At 36.4% G+C, this 22,381-nt stretch overlaps 1 protein-coding gene across 12 annotated transcripts in view; it reads left to right on the forward strand.

Moving 5' to 3' along the window:
* The window catches only part of LOC113497230 (protein turtle), a 57,652-nt gene that overhangs the window by 14,013 nt on the left and 21,258 nt on the right, over positions 1-22,381 (forward strand). The gene's annotated exons all lie outside the window — the stretch shown is intronic.

Raw genomic sequence — 22,381 nt, forward strand, 5'->3', positions numbered from 1 at the left:
CACAGTCGTTTGTTTCAAAGATACGACCAAAATGGAATAGTCGTGTGTGCTCAAATACTGTAAAAACGAAGAATGAGACAGAAACGTTTTAAAATAATTTACAAAGAATTTAATATAAATATTATAGAATTGTGGAGGTCAAAAACTATCTATTTAACGTCTTCAATTCAATGTAGAACATGTTTGTCATGTGACATAAATGAGATTGAGTTTCAATCCAGCGAAAGGCAGAAGAAGATGACTTTAAACTTTATCTCAAAGTTATTATCAATGAATTGGAATGAACACATGCTGAACTTCTAGTTTACAGTCAGGTTTTATTCACAAACTTTTATTCTTGTCGCCGCAGCAGGCAATACGCCTTACGAACGTTCACTTTTGAATTTCAAACAGCAACGAATCACATGTATCAAATGTATAGGATTCGGATTTCGTCACTAAAACTTGGAATGCTTGACCTAATCATACTGATTATTTGTACCTGTGCTAGCTGTGTACTTATCAGCTACAAGCTGCACATGTTTCTCTTGAAAGAGTTTTCTAAATCATTGTAAGGAAACCTACTTAAACAATTTTACATACAACTTTTCCTGCTCTATACCTAATTGCTTTAGCAGTGTTTACGCTAGCCTAAACTCACCCTCAGCAAGCACAATAAATGTTATTCCATGTCGCGTATCTAGTGGACACATCTAACTGGATAAACAAGGATAACACAGAATGGAGTAAAAGTTTTTTATTACAATAACAATATGGGACCGATAAGTTGACGGGCGCGGTATCATTGTTTAGCTGTTCAGACTTTTCTCATATCGCGCCTTCCGCTCGTTTCATCGCAACTTATGCCGACGTCCTGGGCTAAACTTCAGGTTAATTAACTCGTCTCAACTGGCGGCCAACTACTGATAAACTAGTATCATTACCCGTTGTTTTACTGTCTGCTGGCTGCGACCCGAACTCGCGACGCTCTGCTTCAGGTGCTGACTCAGATCAATTTATTTTGCTACTTATTCAGCAATATTTTGGGAAAATTAAGCATAGAAGCTATAACGTGTCGTTCGGGTATAGTAAGTGTAAGTTTAATTACGTAAAGCTTTCCAAAAATATAATTAAACTTGTTATTCAGAAAATACGTATACCACACATGTCATAAACTACGTCCTTGTTAAAGATGAATGTTCGAATTCAGTTTAGTGAAAAATTAATGAGCTCTAGTTTGTTCCGCGTCGGGCTCAGTTCGGTCAATACGAGAGCTCGTAAAACTTTAATTAAAACAAACAAATTAGTTAATGTAATAGCAGAATGGTCGGAACAAACAAAACGCTGAGGTAAAATTAGATAACAGTGACGGGTACAAGCATATCGAGCAATGTCGGCGGGAGCGATCGCGGCGACGAAATCTATGGGTAAAGTTTGACAGGTTGCTTTAGTACCGCCGTAATGAACGAGAGTTTATACCCCTACAGATACCAGCGGCCCGATACTCACCCACCAACTTGTTTACACACAGGTAACCTTTACCCACGATTAATTAAACAGACACCGCTCACCTGGGTGACGTATTATCAGATAGGATAAATACATTATTTATCCCCCACTTCCGTTGTATTGTGAAAATGTTGAAACATAACTAAGTAACAAAATAACTAGTCATAAAGAAGAGTAAACAAACGTATTATTACACTCAAACCGATATTTAACAACATAGTGTAAAGTTCTAAAAGTAGTACCGCGCATACTTAATTAGCGTACTTGCCGTACTTCTACTAGTAATTACAGTAGTTTGAAGACATTATAAAGTCTAGCTACTAGCTGTTCGAAACACGAAAAATGTGTTCCATTTAAATAAATCAACAAGCCAAGAAAATAAATAATACTACACACGCGAATACCCTAGTTTACCATAGCCACAGACGTAGTAATCAATAGGAAAGGGCCGGTCGCGCCCGCGCCGCCGTCGCTCGCGCCTTTAGCGTGCGTACAGTTAGCTGCAAAATACTTGAGTGCTGCAACAAAGCTACCTGCGGCACAACGATCGTCGATAATAACTCAGCTCAGTAATCCGACGGCCGGACAGGTACTTATTATATAATTTTAACGCTGACACAGAACACAAATTGTGCGTCAGTAATTGTCGCATTACGCACTTCTGTAACTGCTTGTACTTTGTGTATTAACTTATACGTTTTACTTACGGCCGTGTTGATTTTCTTTATGTTTGGAGTACGAAGCGATGATTTGTAATGCTCTGCAGGAGGCTGACTTTATTATTACAGACGTTGCTGTAAACTACTTCATTCATATAAACATTACAGGTATATATAAGTCGGTAAGTTTGCGTAAAAACAGGGTTATTTTTTGTGTACGTTCGTTGCTTAGCGAGCGGCGCGCGGAGCGGCCGCGGACTCAGGTCACGCAAATAGGTTAATAGCTACCGAAAAAGCGCCGTAAAGGAAGCTTAATCAAAGAAAAATATTGCTACTCCTTTTGAGCCAGACGCTTTTATTGAATAGCCGAGGTGAACGGAAGTCGTCTCTGATTCATTCGCTGAATTCTTTCGTACCTCGTTCTTCAGAAGCTTAAACTGAGATGTCTTTAGGATATAGTGTAACTGAAACTTATCAACTTTCAATAAAGATAAAGACTGAATATTTCTAAGTTACTACAAATAAAATATTGAACTTTCACGGCATTTGACATTTTACTGATATTTAATTCAGTCGTTTCGTCGATAATTCACAGCATTAAACTTAAGCCGATAAAGAAATACGCAGAACACTTTATACATAACATTAATATTCAATAAAATAACACATTATAATAAAACCTTATCATCGAAGTACATTACGAGAACGGGGCCTCGTAAATATTCTATTTACTGAACTCTGAACACGACCACACCCTAGTTTTCGGATAACACTAATATAATATTAACATCACTGCTCGAAAAAGGTTGTAAATGACAAATTGGCCGTCATTATAGGAAAGGGAACGAGGTTAGAAAGTTTGTACGTATTTTTGTATAGCGCCGATTATGTTAGCATGCAACGCTTACAACACGGGCCTTGGACCCACTCATTACACTACATACAGTTATTAATGTTGTAACATCTATTCGAAGTTGCTCTACAATACTGGAGAATTCATCGATTGTAGTTTAACCCCTCATTACAATATTTGGTTTAAATATTTTGTCACTTTTCGTTAGTTACCTTTTGGTAAAACTGTCGATTCTATGATTTCCGTAAAAAACCTAAGTTTGGCTTGCACTATTATTTAAATGCCAATTAAATATACTTTGAATTTATGAACAAAAAATGTACTCCTTCTAATTTTCTTTCTATCTCTGTGGGATCTTTATTCTTTCCAATAAATAATGTAACAGTTAAGCAAAGTATCTGAAGTATCCCCTATAGGATTACCTTAATAAAATAAGCGTCAACGCCGATCGGCATCAGACAATAGTAACGGTAATAGGTCCGGACTGCACCTCCCTGAACCAATACACAATCTTAGGTAAGTCGACAGCTCTCGCGAAAACAATTTAGGTGTTATAAAGGTTTATATAACCAAGATAAGAGAATCCTTAACACTACCGGCCCGCGTGGCAGCCTGCCAACGATTGCAAGACTGTTTCCCTCTATACTTCCATTTTCAAATGATAATTTATTCATCTTCACGCTATATTCTTTTAAGGGGCGGAAGTCGGAAGCTGTCGGCAGTAGGTGTAATTGATAGATGACTGTACGAGTACAATAGCCTATCTCAAGTAGTATTATCTGTTGCAAAAGTTTCTGTTCATCTTTTCAAAGAACCCATTTACATATCAAAGGATATACGATTAAATACATTTGAGGACTCGATTTTTAGAAGCTTTTCAAATCGAGTTAATTCGTTTCACAAATGCTTTCAATAGAAACTTCATTCGCAGATCACGTAACGACGATTCACAGTCACAGCGCCACTCACATTACTCCAGCCATTTATTAACTGAGAGGCAATTATTTATATTTAAAATTATTATTTGATTCATTGGACTTAGGAAGGAGTATCGACAAACTCTTGGTATTTTAACGTTTTATAGATGAAATGTGTTTTTGAGTATGCACGTGATTATGGTTTACTTTTTAATTTTTCCGCTTAATGCTTTAAGGTTTAAAACATGATACTAATTTTGTCTGATCTTACATTGTAGGTACATACAGAACAAAAGAACTTATACTATGTTAAGTATGCAATTATTAATATAAGAGACATGCATAATACACCATTTTACCGCGAGAAAACGATGAATGGTGCTGGGAATTCTTAAGAAATGTTATTTCTGTTATAAAGGAGCTGACGCCCTCATTCATACCGGAGTTCTTAAGACCTGGCGTGGCCTAGAGCAAAGAGGATTATACTGCACTGAATGAGATCGAGATGACGCCGACTTTGTCGCCTCTATTACCCATTACACTATATTATAAACTAGATCATTTTAAAGCATTAATTTTAAACACGTTTAACTCGCTCTCGAATTTCAACAATTTGGCAACAATTTTAAACGAATTATTTCTTCTAGAAATATTTTACGATTTTTGCTGACGCTAAGAACCGTAAGCGCGATATAGTTTTTGTTTTTTTATCCAAATAACGTTACGCTTTATGAGGATATTGACTGTGAAGAACAGGTCTTAGGGTACAGTTATTATTATAAATACCCTATTGAAATGATAAAATTATGCTAATTTAAACTAAACATATATTTAAGGACATCGACACTGCGATGGTTATATTAATCTCGTTTGACTTATTACACTAACGCCGAATGATAATAACATAATAATATGCTCTCCCTGTATTTTCTCTACCAAATATAGTAATCACTTGGCATATTCAATCTCTCATACTATGTCCAAATTAGTCTTTAAAAGGAAAACCATAGGCCGGTTAGTTAGCTGAATAATAAATATAAATTGACGACCTTTAAAACATTGAACTTTTACGTAATAGTCAAGTACAAGAAGGGGGTACCTTACTTCTTTGAAGTATGAAAACAATATTGATTAAATTAAAGGTTCTTACCACGCCCACTCGCAACGGCTATTACCTAATCAATTGACATATTTGGATTCAATTTTAAAGAGTACTCGATATAGACGTACCTATACTTAAGCGTATTTAGCGACTACGCGCAGTTTGGAGGTCATTACTAAACAATTAAATACGAATATATTTTCTCGTGTGTTGATAATTCACACCTTCAATTCTAACTTTTTGAACTCGTATAATTGAGAGTGATGTTTAATGTGTTTTTAATCTGTGACATTCAAACTTTTCAATGAGTTTAATTACCTTCGTGCGTGTTAACTAAGATAATTAAGTTCTTTTGTTTATCTTTTGAGATATCAAACTTACGAAATCAATAAATATGGGATGTGTCGAATATTCAGCGACATGTAATTAAATCAAATTAAACCTTAAATATTTTATTTAAACGAAGAAACATACCAAATTACTTACAAATGCATTGTAAGTTAAATCAAGGCTTATGAAAATCGGTGTAAAGTAGTGCATACTTTATAATTTAAGCATCTTATTACAACATTGTCTTCAACAAAGAAACCGCGACTATCAGATTGCGTTGCAGTCGACACTACTAGCTTTTCTATCTGATTTAAGTAATTAAACACTTAACACTTACGCATGTACGTGACAACAATAATAAAAAAATCGTCTATACATTTCATTAAATCTTTGCTTTCAAAAGCAACTGACTGCACTCCTTCCACCGCACTCCAGAGTTCGGCATCTCCGTAAAGACCCAGACAAATGACTCTCCATTTTTCAATTAAGTATTGTACTAAGACATAATTTACATTGATTGAGCCCTACCCATCTCAAAAAGCATGTGTGTGACGTAGGGAAGCCGCAACGGGTATTGCGTAAAATTGCCATCGTATAACGTGGAACGTGTAATATTAGGTAGGTAAGGCAAGTTCTGATTAAACCGTAAAAGAGATTGGTTCCTCGGCTGAGTGTTTTATCGTTGACGTTATGCCGGCAATTTGGTGTCGTCTCTCTCCAGCCCACGGTGCCTCGCCGGGATTTCTGCCGAACGAGTTACCTACGCATAAAACCGACGAACGAAATGAAAAAAGTTCAATCAATACCACCGAATACTAATAGAGTGTTGAAATAAGCCGTGCAATTTGTTCAATTTCAATTGTCTATTAATACTAAATTAATGGCTTTCAAATGCCCCTTAGATTATTCCGTAGGATGCACACAACAGTCGCACACGATCGCTATATATATTAATGAAGTTTAATTAATATCTAATGACGCCCGTGCAAACTTGAAACTAGAACGATGTTCCATTTTCCATTTATAAATAAACAACACCATAGTATACACACGTAACATACGTCACAGCTAATTACAGCCGGTGAGTTTGAACAAATAAAAAAACACAAAGCTTTCATTCCCGTGGGAAGCTTTAAAGGATAATGCCATATAAAGAAATATTTCGAAACAAATAACGCATCATATTAAAGTGAAATATTCTCACCGTATTAAAACGTAAAAACGGTTCTATATAAATGTTTTTTTTTTGTTGTAATAAGCGTGCATTCGCGTCCGGAGCGGTGCGCGGGGTGCACGCCGCGGCGGCGCGGCCGGCAGTACGGTAGGCACTTGGCACTTGCAGTAAAAACATGCTCAGATAAAACAGGTGGTGGCTGATATATGGGCCCGCATTGGCGAGCGAGCTCACTGCAGCTGTCCCGGCCTGCGCTCACCTAGCCGCTCTTACGTATGGCACCCACTTATCAAATCATTATTTGTTAAACTTCTGAAGTTCTGCTGAAATTTGCACTGAAGTATCGATAAGATGCAAGTTATTAGTTTTAGCATTTCCATTTATTGAAACATCTACATACCTTGATAAGATATTAATTATTCCTGAACTGAATATGCATATATTATTTAACTACTAAACCATGAAAAATACATTTTCAAACGAGCTGAATGCTAACGAAGGGACAATTTGCTGATATAATTTTGGTGTTAAATCGACAACGGGGAAATTAGGTGTTTGTAGAGGATTGGGCCTATGAGCTTATTTATCAGGCAAAGGCACACAATGCAAAGCCAGCTTTTATTACGCCTGCTAATGTTGAAAGCGCACATAACAATAACTTCGATGTTTTGTTCTGATTCTATTTAATTAGGTCACATAAAAGGCTGAGTCCCATGCAACGGACACGAGTACATACCGGGCACATTATTATGTACATAAAGTCTAGTCTAGACGATTTTATTTAACATTTTAACTTCGTTCATAAGAGGTTAACGGGCTGCCACCCACCCTGTCAATATAATCCATTAGCTGTGCCTTCCAGCATCCGCAGTGCACGGCAGGGTGGTCTTCACACCTTCTAATGTTATTTACAGCTTTAATTTCAACTTTACAACGCTAAGAAATCATAGTCTTACACTGGAAGGTGCGCCATATTGGATAGCACGTACTGTGCCTATACAGATTGAAAATAAAACAATGTTATCAGTGCACCGTTACTGGAACAAAGCCACCGTTTCAAATATATAAAACGTGCCTTAAACAGTTCTAAGCGTATGTTTGTTATTGTACTCACGTTCGAATAAATCTGATTCCAGCTGAAATTCAGTGCCGTACCTTTGCGGTATCTTACAAACTTCACTCTCCTATGCACAAACTGGGCATTCAATAACCTCTTTGCCGATATTTAAATTGAAGGACTTTGGTCATATGAATCATCCTCTTTGGTAGTATTTTACTTTAGCTTTGTTTATAGGAAAGAACTTAAAACTGAAAACGTATTTTAAAATTGGAACACTCGTTAGAGTTCCATTAATAATATTAAACTTTTATCTTGAATTAAAATTAAATGTTCTTTACTTTTACTTGATTATTGTAAAAGGTTATTGAGGTTCCGCAGTTTTGTATTTATTTACTCTATGTGCTCAATGTAGACTTCATAAAAAATAATGTTGAGTGCAACGCGCAACGTTTATTTAAAACAAAATGATAAAAAGAATAATATTATGGTACGAATTTCGAGCGCAGCCACGATAATTGGGAGTAGCCAATTAATGTTTTACTTTTTGGGAAATGGTATTTCGTTGTTTACTTTCGTATAATAACATGTTTAATGTTCATATATTTAATTAGCACATATTTTTCCTCCATTATGGCTGGGCTTTTATCACTTTTATCATTGTACGAGGTCCTTATCTGAATGAAACTTCATTGCCGCTGTGTAGTCATGTTATTTTATAAGTGTGCCGAGTTTAAAAGGTTTTTTTTACCATCCAATTTAAATGTAATAGTGACTGCATTTTGTAGAATCATCATAACAAACGACTGTCGCGGAGAAAGTCAGAGATTGCATTATTTTCCGCTTATCGATCGCGTGCTCTACCAGGAAATGTTAAGATAAAACAAACTGCCATTTAAGTAACCTGAAAGATCTAGTTCAGAAACAAATGTAGTACAAATATCTACTTGAGAATAGGAATATGGGTACAATAAAAGTACGAGGTCACGTAAAAAAAATATCAAATTAAGCCTCTCGCGAAGTCTTACAAAGAAAGCGTAAAGCCATCAGAAAAAGAGGCGATGACAAAAACAGTTCGTCTATGACTCGTCCGAGACAGAATGCAGAAAAGAAACTGTAGACGAGTTTTACGCTGATTAGAATGGTTTGTGCAGGTTTTTGTATCGGTAATTAAGTTTCGAACGATGATGTGACTAAATAAGGTTATCATGAAAAACCTAGTTGCACACATAGCGGCCTAGCGGAGAAGCGCGTAAGCTCTAGCGGGGTCAGTGACCGCGGACCGGTCGGCCGCTTGATCTGTGCCTCTCCACTGCGTCCGACACACGACTGATAAGCTCGATATTTGCTATTTTATTATACCTACGATCTTTTACGTGTCTCGGAACCGGATCGGAAAGGCCTGGACACGGTAGTGTAGTACGCAAGTTGTTTGTTACATTGACCTGTGGACCTAGTGTGGCGTGTTTATGGATTCTATCACAGCATGTTTAATAATTTCCTTTAACATTGCTTAGTTAAATTTTTGGTGGGTTCAATAAACTTCTTTAAATAAACATTCAGTTGTAACAATTTTAAACAAACTAAAGTGTACCTATTTTAAAAGAGAAACAGTAATATACAAAAGAAAATGTTCATCGTAAACATACTTAGAACTGTAATGCGCTCTGTGTTTGACAACCTACACATAACATAAAAACTTAACGCTAACATATTAAGTTGATTAAAATTCTCATTTGAACACTTGTCAAAACAGTAGCTTCAACCGTAACTCAAGCGCATATCTTTAATCCGTGCATTAGCAGTTACGCAAGATGCGTAGGCGATGCTTTTACAAGGACATAATGAGCTTGTATTCTTGTAAACAATGGAAAAGTGCATGTGGGAACGTAAGTAAGTTATCGTGTATCGGTCGCGGACGGCTGCGTAGGCGCCCCCTGTGGCCCTGCGAGTGTCGGCGTCTGTACGCGGGCGTCAAACCAGCCAGCTATAAGCCTGCACAATGAGAGTATTACGCACAAGGTGATATAAAAGAATCATGCACTTTATGTGTTTGATTTTATGACACGTGTTACTTTGGACGTTTTAAATTTAGATGGACTAGTATGAGTTGTCCATTTGTTTTTTCTTAGGATTAATTTTCGCCAGTCCATTATAAATAAGTACTAATATAATAAAATTATGTATGTATGACCTGCGGGCAACAGGTTGTATTAAATACTCTTGTTATCAGTCTTTTTCGTAATATTAAAAAAAGGAATCGATAAAAAAACGTAAAACTAGGGCTCTACATTGCAGAAAGCTTTAAGCACAGTATAGAGTTTGATTCAATATTAGAATAACAAATAACCAATCAATAGTAAAAATCTACTTTTTTAACATACTACATTTATATATGTCTATAATTAATAAGAATATCAACTAAACAATTACACATTTTCTCCTTTAATACTCTCTCCACCTTACGTGACAGAGGTATCCCTTTTTTACAATTTATAAGGAGGGGCACAGTTTGCAAAGTTATAATTAGCAGTGCCAAGGCCGTGACAAGTTACTTAGAATACAAATGTATTATGGAAGTGTTTAGCTTCAATTTCACACAGTTTTTAATTTAATTAATTACAGGAAGTATTTTTATGTGAAAAAAGTGCATGTTGTCTGATGTTTATAACCTCTAAATGAGTTTTATCCGTTAATTGATTAATTAAATTAAGCGAATTATACAGATTGGTATATATTTACTTATTTAAAACTAGTTTAGCAAGAGACCCGAGTCTCTATAGTGTAATCTGATTAAGTAATGTCTTTGATTTGTCATGAATCGACTTCCGTTGGATTATTTACCACACTACAAATTTTGTACCACTGAGAGCTATTTCGATTATTAGATCAGTTAATACAATGTAGTTCACACTAATCCGAACTTCTTTGTTAAAATTTACAAAAGCAAAAGATAGTCGCATGCTATATGTTCTTAATTAAACATTAAAAACCATATTTGTACGTCAATCTACCCATATTCATATTGATTATGCAAATGTTTGATATTTACATAGATGTACTTATAAGGGCAGAACGATTTAACGTTCGGAAGGTTAACGTTAAATACAGATTGATTCTACTACAAAAGCGGAGGCGGTATATATTTACATCTTATTAAAATCAGGTCAAGGCTCTGAGATAACGCTAACCAAAACACTTTTGTCTAAAAATAGGAACTCGTCAGTAAACAAATAAATATAGATGTTCAAAAAATTCAACTCCAAAAGAGAACAAAAGAACAAGCATTTTGAAAAACGTTATGTCCGGGAATTAAATTTAGGTAAATTTCATCTTGTTGTTAAGGCAAATTCTACTTTCATACAACATATTAAATCGTAGTTAGATAATTCTTATTACAGTTTTACTAATTCAAACTACCCAGCAAACAATCTACTTAATTAATACTTACTTAAGTTTTTATCCAACTTTTAATAAGAAAATGCTAATACACTCAGTCTACGCTTCCTTCTGAAACTGGGAAAAAAGCTTAACTTCAAACTACTATGATAGTCATAGTAATCCCGGTACGGTTCTGTATTTGTCTAGGAACGAGAGAACTAGTAAATCAGTTAAGTAGATCCGAGTACGGTCTCCTTCATCGGTAATCTAGATCTGATCGGAGATTTGCATCTATTGAGGAAACGCGCCCGGCGTCTCTCCCAAGATACCTAATTACTTACCGATAATAATTGGATTCCCGGCACCACTTACATAGTTTAATTTATTACCATTAGATTCAAATCTCACGTAAGTAGAATAAATGTTTAATTCATGTAGAAAATTCAAAAAAAGATGGAGAAAGTCTTTATAGGTCTTCTTTATTAACTTTACAAATGACTTTTACTATATTTTTTGTCGGCTTATCTTTGAAGTTTGAAAACAAGCAGATTTAAAGCTCACGGATACTTCGGCACCAATACTCAGGAATGGGGTTAGTGAGGTGTTAGAAATGGTGATAACTTACAGAATAGTGTCAGTGGCTGCAAGGTCGTAATGAATGGAATTATTCTTGCTTGACTCATGTAATACTATCCTACATTCAATATTCCTGTATCTTGAACAACACTGTATCGTGAAGAAAGACGTGGTAGGCCGATGTGGTTTGGTTTTTATTTCCATGGCGATATACAAAAATAGTGTGCGGAGCGATGGTGACCTTTACGTTGATAAATTATTACTAGGTAAACAACCGTATATTATGTGTTACTACGTGTGCTTACCATATTTACCTTGGACTACTGACAGTGAGTCAATCCACACATCAGTAATAATAACGCTAATTTGATTATCCAGTGAAAGCAATACTTAGTATGTCTTCCTTAAAATATTGTTTGTTACGAAGAGTTTGTAGAAGGTTTGAAGAAAATGAAAGGTTGCACTTTTTTTTCTCGACAGTTTGAATAAAACACTCGAAATCTCTAAAATCTGGAAGCCTGATAAATGATTATTAGATACTTGAATAGTGATGCTGTATTGAGAAAACTATGACTTAAGATGTGCCTTATCTTTGACACAAAGTTTTCATAAGTTTCTTTTTGTAAATATATTTACGATTCTTTTTTGGATTACATAGAACTACATATTTATAAGCGGGTTGAATTTCGAAATAACATTATATGATTATTTACATCAAGGGCCACGTCGCTATTAATATTCTAAAGTGTGTAAGGTAGGGCGAAGGGCAAGTGGGTTACGCAAGCTCTTGAATAAATTAATAATAGTTAGGCGAACGTTTGAAAAAACTTGGCTAATATGTAGGGTGTAATGACGGTAAGTGTACATAAGGCTAAGAGCATTGCGAGATCTATTACGAACACGTAAAACCTTAAGACAATGTCTAACTGTCGGTACTTTACTCGTGAACAGTTTTATTTCAAACAAGGATCGATATCTGATGAGGTTTGTCTCAATTATATGGCGAGGTAATAGCTGAGAGAGAAACCCCAAGTTATTTCAAAAGGGATGAATCTATTGGCTTTCGAGCTAATGATGACTCAAAGTAACAGAGTTTTCTTTTACAGAGACGTGAAATAAGGGAAATCGGTTGTGCGAACGGTTCCGGCTGGTGGTCTAGTGGATATGGCGGAATAAATAATTCCCGATCTTTAGTAAAATATCTTTAAAATCATGAGCGTAAGTACGTCAGCAGTGGGTCATCAAAATGTTGGTTAATTCTTGAGACAGCCTGAGGAATTGAGAACAGTTGTGACCACTAATGCGACAATGGAGTGCTATTTCTCATCAGCTATCACAACCAAAAAAAATCAATAGGTACCCCTAATTATATTTTAACATACAACCCTTTTACAAAAAACAAGACAAGTGCTGTCTTTAACAAGTAGGTAAGAGAGCTCACATAATCACCTGCAATTCACAAAGTACGGCAAAGTTAAAATATTAAAAAAGTCACTTAGCAGTAACGGACGCACCCTACTCGTCGCCGCGCCCTTTGTATGCCCATTTACAACTCCCGAGGGAGCCACCGCACACAAATTCGTACGAAAACACGATTTTTTTAACAATTAAACCTAATGCTATCTAAGTTCTTTGACGAACTTTGCAAAAATATGATAAGAAAATAAAGAACAAAGAGTTATTTGTATAAAACGTTGTTTTTATGTTTGCCGTGTACCTGCGTCGTGGTTCTCTCTATACCTGAAAATTTCGTTTACTTTGTGGTTACAAAACTTCACTTTTTCTTGACTTTTAGCGTGAACAAATCTTCTTTTGATGTATTATATTAGTATCGTAGGTAAATAGCCTAATCTCAAAAGCACCAAATTAAACATGATCTTAAATACGAAACTTAATGGTATCAAGCGTAGGAACTCAGCGTAACAAATGTGCCGGATGCGCGGCAGTGCAACCGCCAAGTTCTCAACGAATATAATTATCGGTGTAAACAATCATTATCCGTCTCCCACGGAACTCCGTGCATGTTTTTTAAGTTCGCGTCGGGAAGCGCGTTGACGCCGCATCACCGGCGGAGCGGAAACTGTGTAATGAAGATGAATGTGACAGTAAATGAATGGTAAAGAAATATGCCTTCAAATAATAACCAACCTTAGATATGACACCAGACGACATAAATATTCTCTTACAAATGTTAATGGTAAAAGAAGGCCCGCTTTTATTTAAATAATACGATTCCCAGCAACCAATGCAGCATTTTTCGTTTTCATAACGTGTACCTACTTTAAATAGAAGTTTCAACATTTAATTCCCCGGGCGTAGATCACATTTGTTATGTAAACCGAGTCACTAGTTACAGTCATGCATAATTCCGCAGCGTACGTAGGAATAGTAGGGACACTTTTAGTTAAAAAAGGAAGCTAGGGTAAAATTGTCGCCGACGAAAATAAGGAAGATCTCGTTTTGCCAGATGGAATCAATTATTTAAGGTTACACCCACTGACTACGCTCTCAGTAGCACAAGAAAAACAGAGCAAAAGAAACTTCGTAAATACTTTATACTCGTGTTTTAGGTAAGATAATGTATTGCTCTTACATGTATGTAACAGATCACGTAGCATTCAATGCGAATAAATAATATGCAATAAACCAAATTATGCAGAAGCTAGAATAACAATGTTCGACTCCGAGGTACAATAACATTTTGAATGTTATCGTTGCCGCGTCGGTAACGTAATAAGACATCCCATTAAGTATCAGATTGATGTTATTTATTCCGTATTCATAAATTTAAATGAAACCCATTTCGGAGCGGTATAAGAATGAACTTGCTATCTCATTTCAAAGCTTAGCCTGTAATCAGCAAAGTTAATTAATGTCTACGTCGATTCAGTCTTAGGACTGCGCCTGATAACCTGAATACCCTTGTATCCGTAGCCACAGCGAGATTCAGCCATCAAATATTCACGTGTGGAGGTATGGTTGCCGTTTTACTGCCTACCCTGCCTCCCCCGCGTACCTCGCCACCCCTCCCCCCAAAAACCCCTCGCAGGCCCGCTCGCGCCCTCAAACGACCCTGTCTGAAACAACTGAATGTGCTAAAATCAATAACTGTTGTTTGACGACAAAAGTTTTACTCTAGATGTTGAGCTATTAACTATAAATTGATGGCCGATATAGTGTTATTATAGTGGAAACCAGGCACGCTCACGATTTGCCAGAAATAAACAACAAATCTCCACTCCACCTGGTACGGAACGAGCTCGGCAAAAATCAATCGGAACATTAAAAAACTTCTAGTCGATAGAGACCTGCAGACAATAAATATCTATAAGTGTATTGCGATGAAACAATAAGTATGAAAATGGGGTCTAAAGCCCTCGCTTTAGGAATAAATGTTACATAAATACCGTTTCATGCTCCCGTCGTCCCTTTAAAGTTCGCTAAATACTGCAATGACGATTTAAGACCCCTCGTCGAAACTCAATAAGAACCACGACTGAGCTCGTCACAAATTATTGTACCCTCTCCCTAAACAAGCTTCTAGAGAATGTTTTCATTTATACTTCACAGAAATCGACTCGACACATTTCCACTTAATTACACAGTAAGACAAGTATGTTTTGAAAACCTGTCAAACAGGCATTTAAAAATAATTATTATTTCTTTCTAACTCGCATAGACGTATATCCAACCTAGTAAATGTCAATAGTCAACGTACATTGCAATAAATCTTACAAGACAAAAGACACCCGTAGCCCATTGAAATTGATGCAACTACCTGCTTCTTTCAACGCAATGCAAATAATTGATGGCAAAAACGTACAACGCTCAAACATTCAGTGCGACCATCGTGTCTCGTCCGTGTGTCGTCGTAAAGAATTACTTTAATCTAAAAACACAAAATACAACGAGAGTTTACGTATGCTTTGATACTAATTGTAATTATCACAAATTACAATGTTACACACATATTTTTACCTAGCAAAATCTTTCATTATCATATTTTTGTGCGGGGTTTCAATTTTTCCTGACTCGAGAGTCGACCCGCCACCCCGCGAATGAGGTCCAAGAAGTTGGTTAGGTTAGTTGCCTCGGCCCGTAGAGTCCGTGAACTACTACAGACCGAGCCGGCTCGAAGCGACGAAGCGAAGTCACAAGTCCTTTACATAAACTCGTGCGAGAATCTTAACACCGCCATTCAGGAATCGCGTCTAAATGAACAACGCCATCTAGTTATTACATTTGTAACTAAACGTAAAGCTCTTAAAGCTTGAACAACTACGTAACTGATATTACACAATCTTAGATTCTTGATTCGTATGTTGGAATGTTTTTAATTTTATTGTGTCGGTTTATTGTTGTGATAAGCTTATTGTGGTTTTTTTACCTACAGCATTTTCGAGATAAAATCAGTATACCCTCATAACCGTGGGAGTTTATTTTCTGATCTTTATTTAACAAAGCTACTTCATAAAGTATTTTGATTTGGTAAACCTTTCCCATGGGATGTATAAGTTTTTTGAAAAATCAATAATTTATAAAGATAGCACGCTCGTGTCATTATCACTTCAACAAACTCAGCCATGGTTTTACTACCTTCGTTGAAGGTAGTTAGCTAACTCCCAAATTCTATCATAGAAAATAAATATTGGTGACTTTAAATTTATGACCTCTTACTTGCTTTCCTACCGTTATTAAGTAACTATAGTAACGCAAATACTTACACAGCTAGTCGCGTGTTTAAAATGACGTCGACGAACAGTTTTCAATTTTAATTTACCTGCTAATCTTTTTGTTGGCATGTTAATTTAACGTTCAGTTTATTAAATAACTTTTTGTTTATATTTTGTGTTGTTCCCTTCGGGCTTGCACAGGATGGTCCTGTGGTTACGACAACCGATAGGCCCTCACTTTAAGACCGCATTATAGAAACCTAACCGGTCCGCGATTTCCTTTCTGAGTTACATCCTGTGTCACCTTTTTATGCCTAAAACGACTTCATTGATAGTAGTAGATAAATATGACATATTTTTCTTATCTAATGCATTTTTTAAATCAACTAACAAACTTTAAGTAAGTGGTGGTAACCTAGTTAGATTCAAATTGCTTGAATCTTCGTTCTACTGAGTTCACTAGCGCCATCTGTCATTGAGTTTGGGAAAATAGACATTACTGAGACTTTAGGTTTTTTTATTTCTTAAATCGTAAATTACAATACATGGCTTCGTTAAATATAACTAAATGCCGTATTATAAACTACATATAGCCTTCTAAATACGATTCGTGATAATCACGACGGAAATTTGTTTTGTTATCGTGTCCTGCAAAAAATCGCATTAACCACCCTCGCATCAGTATCATGGAAATTAAAAAGATTCGGCAAAAAAGTACTGCAATAAACGTATAGAGACCGACATTCTGTGATATCGGTAGAGTCTATACATTTGTACATATAGTCGATAATTATGGGGTTCGTGTGTACGTCAAGACTCGATAATTCCGAGCAATTTCCCCTCGAAACACAATAAGAACTGTAGCTAAGTTTAGTTCGTATCAATTGTTTGAATTGCGGCGTTTACGAACGAGCAACTGTGTACTTGCTTGATTTGTTATTCAAATAACACTAAATACATAATGTGTCTTTTAACGTGCTTCATCTCTGTTTAGAATTTGGGGATGTTCGCGAATTGTATTTCTCATTTCTCGTTCTAAAATGTCTAATTAATATTATTTTGTTGTTTGAACAAATATCCCGTTAAATGTATGTTTGTGTACTTTTATTTATTTATTACAATTTTAAACTTCAAAAGCTCATTACTTTCTTGAGCATCACTCAAAAGCAATATCTCAAAGAGGTATGGACATTTAACGTTCAACGCAAGTCAATATTTAATTAAGAACCTCATATCATTATAATCTACTTCACAAAAAAAATAACATGCAAAACCGAAAGCAAGAATTAATTAAATACATGTGACCTACAAACGATATTTCGTTTTAAAAGGGGTGTTAACGATTTCACGAGATCAGTCGAGGGCTACGTCCGTCGGCGTGTCGGCGTGTCGCTGGCAGCCGGCGCGGCGGCACTGCCGTCTAGTCTCTAAGCAAACATTCCCGGCACATTCCCCGCTTCCTTCCTCCTTACTTTGCCCTGATAAAACCGAAATTCAGCTCACATTTGGAATTGGAACTTATAAGATTATTTCTGAAGTTTAAATTCAATTTTGAAATGTTAACGACGATTTATTTTGGTTTTGTATATATTATTTAAGAATTCGTTCAGAATTCAAATCATCTTCATTTATAAGTCATTTAATAACGTTACTTACGCGTATTCATCGAGATGGCCCGACTAGTTATGGAGTCGCCACGTCAGCCCATGATTAAGAACTACGATTGGGCCCGAAACTAGTCGGGCTATCCCGATTAAAACGCGTAAGTAAATCGTTATTCAATGAATAATTGTTTTTTTATTAAATCTAAAAATAAGGCTATGTTCGCATGACACACACACACATTAAGATTAGTTGCAAGTTCAGTAAAAAAAACTATCGTAGGTACTTACTTTCTTAGTTGCTTCTCGACAGCAATCATGAAAGAATACGTTGAGTAGACTGTCGACCTTAGCTATCTGAAAAAGCTCTTTAAGAAGAATAATAATCTAATTATCTGATTAAGTCAAGGCTTCTTGATTATAAAATTGTAAGAGAAGACCGCACTTCGTTTTTATTATAACAATTCATGCTTAACAATGCCCGACTAGGTTCCTCCATTAAAGTAGATGTCGTTTAAACAGTGAAGTCATAACGCGAGTCGCGGCCGCGGTTTGTACTCGCTCGCCTTATGAATCCATTACGAACGATTTTATGTCCCATCTCCTGCCTGGCACAGAAACCTTATCTAATCCATTTGTCACCACCGTGCAGCAAAAACGAAGTAAAAACACAACATTGTTAAGTAGAAATTCCACTTCTTCGGGCATAGTTACGTGAACGTTGCACGGAGGGCAAGAAAAGCGAGCTATTCGGAATGGAATGCTTCTATGGTGTTAATTTATGTAATGGCACGGATTCGGTGACAGGGAGATCTGATCAGCTGGATTGTATAATTGATTAGTGGATACAAGTCTGACTGAACTTCAACATTAGAGAATAGTCAAAAATAACTCTAGCAACATGAATGTACTGATATTTCATCTTACTGTAGAACAAACAATTTTAATTCAATTAACTGGATAGAATTATACATAGGATCTTCTTAATTCTGATAAGTACAACATAACAAGACAATAGGTAGGCTAGCTACATTGTATTTTATCAATGACCTAATTCATCCTTTTTGACCTGTAATTACTTTTAAACGAGAGTTCGCGTTTCATAATCACATTACTAAAAACTCCGGACAAAAGTGTAAGAATTTCCCCAAGATACGGTGGCTGGAGTAACGTCATTTTATTCACGGAAAGCGAAACGTAACCGTAAATTACATTTATTTAGAGCAGTATCAGACTTGATTTATTCTCTTTTTATGGTACTTAGCACATTCACGGCGAAAAATGTATAGCACCTGCTGACAATGTTAAGAATTTATACTTTAGACAATGTGGCAAACTTGCAGAATGTCGTATGTAATGTAAATATACTAAAACTACAATAACAAGAAAGAGTAGGTACTACTGTACTGTAATAAGACAGAAACTGTAGGATGGAATTAAAAATATAAAATTTGAAGCGAGAATCAAGTCGATTTTTGCCTTTTACATTTCATAAAAATTACTAAATGTTAAGCCATCGCAAAACAAACACGTATTCGGCTATTTAAAAAATAACCAACCAATAACTGAATATCGAAATACAGTCGCTGGTATCAACAACCATACATTCTGCATAGCCGTTATTGTGCCGTGTCGTTTTAGGATAAACTGTTCGTGTATTCAAATAATGTTACAATGTCGCGAGCGGTGTAGGTAACGTGTAGATATGGCACAACATGGCTGGCCGTGTCGAATGTACACCCCTCGATGATTAAAACCAACCCAGTTGATTACGTTGCATGTTTCTACCCTTTCATCGTATGAATACTCGACCGATAGGTTTATTTAGGTTGAATGTATTCCGCGTATCTCATTTTTCTAAATTGCCTCGGTTGCTGTTCGATCATCTAGTAGATATTATCTGATCAGGAATGTATGTGTCGATTATTGCAATTAGCATATTATATCTAAATATCTAATTACTATTTTGCAACAAGATACCACGCCATGAATTCCATGACAACTTGACCTAAATTAATCTACCTAGCCATAGTTAAACTGTAAAACAATCTGAAACCACTACAATAGGGAAACAATTTGAATAATCACTAGAGCGGGAACTAAATTAAACAAAGCTTACCTACATTACAAAAAAAAACAGGAAATAATAAGTAATTACATCTGCTCTACATGGATGCAGGGATGGAAAATAAGCTCTACGTTCCAGGTACGCGTAAATATTTAAAGAAGAAAAAATATGAGGCCACTAAAGAAAGAAACCACGTTACATCAAATGAACTCACCAATTAAAGTACCGAGCTCTCAGTTTGACGTGTTTATAATAAAGGCTAAAAATATCCCGAATGCCCGAACTAGATCACAGTCCCAAGCCGATGTTGTGCGGTGATTACCATGAACGTTTGGGGTAATCAATTGATTCGCGAATTGTGGCACGCGGAGTATCAAAAGATTCATAAGCCGATACAGGAAACGGCGCGATTAAGCTGAACGGAGCGGAAATTACGCGCCGCCGGCACCCGTCTCCGAATCTAACAATGCACGGTATCGATCACATCACTACCTACTTACATATTGTATGTTAAGCTCAATGCTGATTGCTCACGGAATTTGCTCTCCGCCCTAATATTGTTGACATTAACAAATCATTTAGCTCTAATTAGTCTCTCAAGAGATAAATAGGCATTCCAATTTCAACTTATGTTGGAAAATGAGAAAACACACCGCAAAAAAGGATCTACCAAATTCGTGCCCGAGAAGTGTGAAATGAATATAATTTAATTATTTTGGGTCAGTTAAATTAAGCCGGTAGCACGGCAGTAAAGAAAATTAATATTGTGCAGCTGAACGCCTCTCTGGTAAAATATTTTATACCGCACTCAATCTGTCCACCGCAGACCGTCCTAGAACTACTAGACAATTTTAATGCTATTTCATTTCTTGATTTAATTAACTGTTGCAAAAAATAACTGTATTGCAGTAGCACATTACAATGCGCGGTTACGTAATACAATGGATGGTTACAGTGGATTCTGAGTAGAGTGAGGCAAAAGCAGAGATTAAACGTATCTATGAGTGTAATAAAGATGTGATATGACATGGTTCGGCTATCAGTCACATCTGCGGTGAGGCTGGAGGAGCGTGCCGAACCATTTGATGTGTGTCGCTTCCTTAGATCGCTCAGTACCATTGAGACGTTTTTGATTGCATTCCCGAGATTCCTCAGCTCTTAGACCCTTTGGACTGTGAGCGATCACAGTTTAAATCGGAATTTAGATTGCATGTTAAAGAGGCCGGCGGTTTTTTGAGAAAAAGGGAAGACGCCTATTGAGATTCCAAAGTGGAGCAAATGAATGGAGCTAGCTATAGTTAGCTGTCTGAAAAGCTAGTTTATGTGTTAATGAGGCTGCCGAGATATTTCACTGGAAACTTTGTTATTGGTGTTATGAACGTTCCGCTGTTGTTCCAGATTAAGTGCTTCATAAATGCTGACAAGTATAACTTCTCATTAGGTTAGACGCTTATAAATTATTAGCGAAATGAACTATTCTGTTTTATAATACATTAATGTTTAACTAGCTTTCTACTAGTAAAGGTAAGTAGGTAGTAGTAGTAGTTAAGATAATTAATGTATCGGATTTGTTATCCATTTGAAGGCAAGTTTCGGGAGATCTAATAGTGACGTAAAGTTATCGCTATGGATACCCTAAATGCGGCTGTGGGTTGCGGGTGGACGCCAATCAATCATGGCAGCCGGTGACAGCCGCAGCTGGTGACGACGCCGAGCGCGGAACTAGCAGCGACCCACTTCACACATGCGCCATCATTAACAAGTGGTCACAAATAAACAAGCGCTGATTAAAACGATCCCACCTAACTAACTCCAAATATTGACGTGCTCATCAAGAATCAAAATACTCCAAACACATCTAAACATGGGACACGAAACGTGAAAGCACGTCAATCCAGCGAAAATATCGTGGTAAATAGAAATATTTCCAGCATAATTGCCAGCTATTTTCTCTCAAGCACAATATACTTCGGTCCCAGATAAGTAGTCGCTGACATCTGAACAACACAATACGGAGCCAAACATGAACGTTTTGAGGTGGCTTCGAGCACTTTTCAGCGATCGTATTACGAAGTTCAACTATCCGCGAGCACAAATAAAATACACCAGTTAGAAAATCTCGAAGTTAGCGCAACGACAAAAGTTGTGTATTCACTTTATGTGATAGAGAAAATCTTTAAGTTTGATTTTATCTCAAACGCTCGTGATCAATTTCCACTTAAGCACTTTATCTAACCTATATCCGCGTTCAACTTTCATAGGGTGTCAGTAAAGAGGTTCCTCGAATGACTGCACTTGACTTGAGACTTGTATCGTCCGGACAGCCCCGCCCCTCTAGAGAAGTGACAATTCTACAGTCGTTAAGAACTATAAAACGATTTAATGTATTGAAATTACGTTTCATTTCGAAAAGTTAATTGACTTTAGGAAAACATTTCGTATAAGGTTCAAAATAAAAATGTTATAAAATATCAGGATGCCATTTTTAGGAACATGGATTTA

This window comes from Trichoplusia ni, chromosome 9 (genome assembly GCF_003590095.1).
Source record: "Trichoplusia ni isolate ovarian cell line Hi5 chromosome 9, tn1, whole genome shotgun sequence".
Classification (NCBI taxonomy): domain Eukaryota; kingdom Metazoa; phylum Arthropoda; class Insecta; order Lepidoptera; family Noctuidae; genus Trichoplusia; species Trichoplusia ni.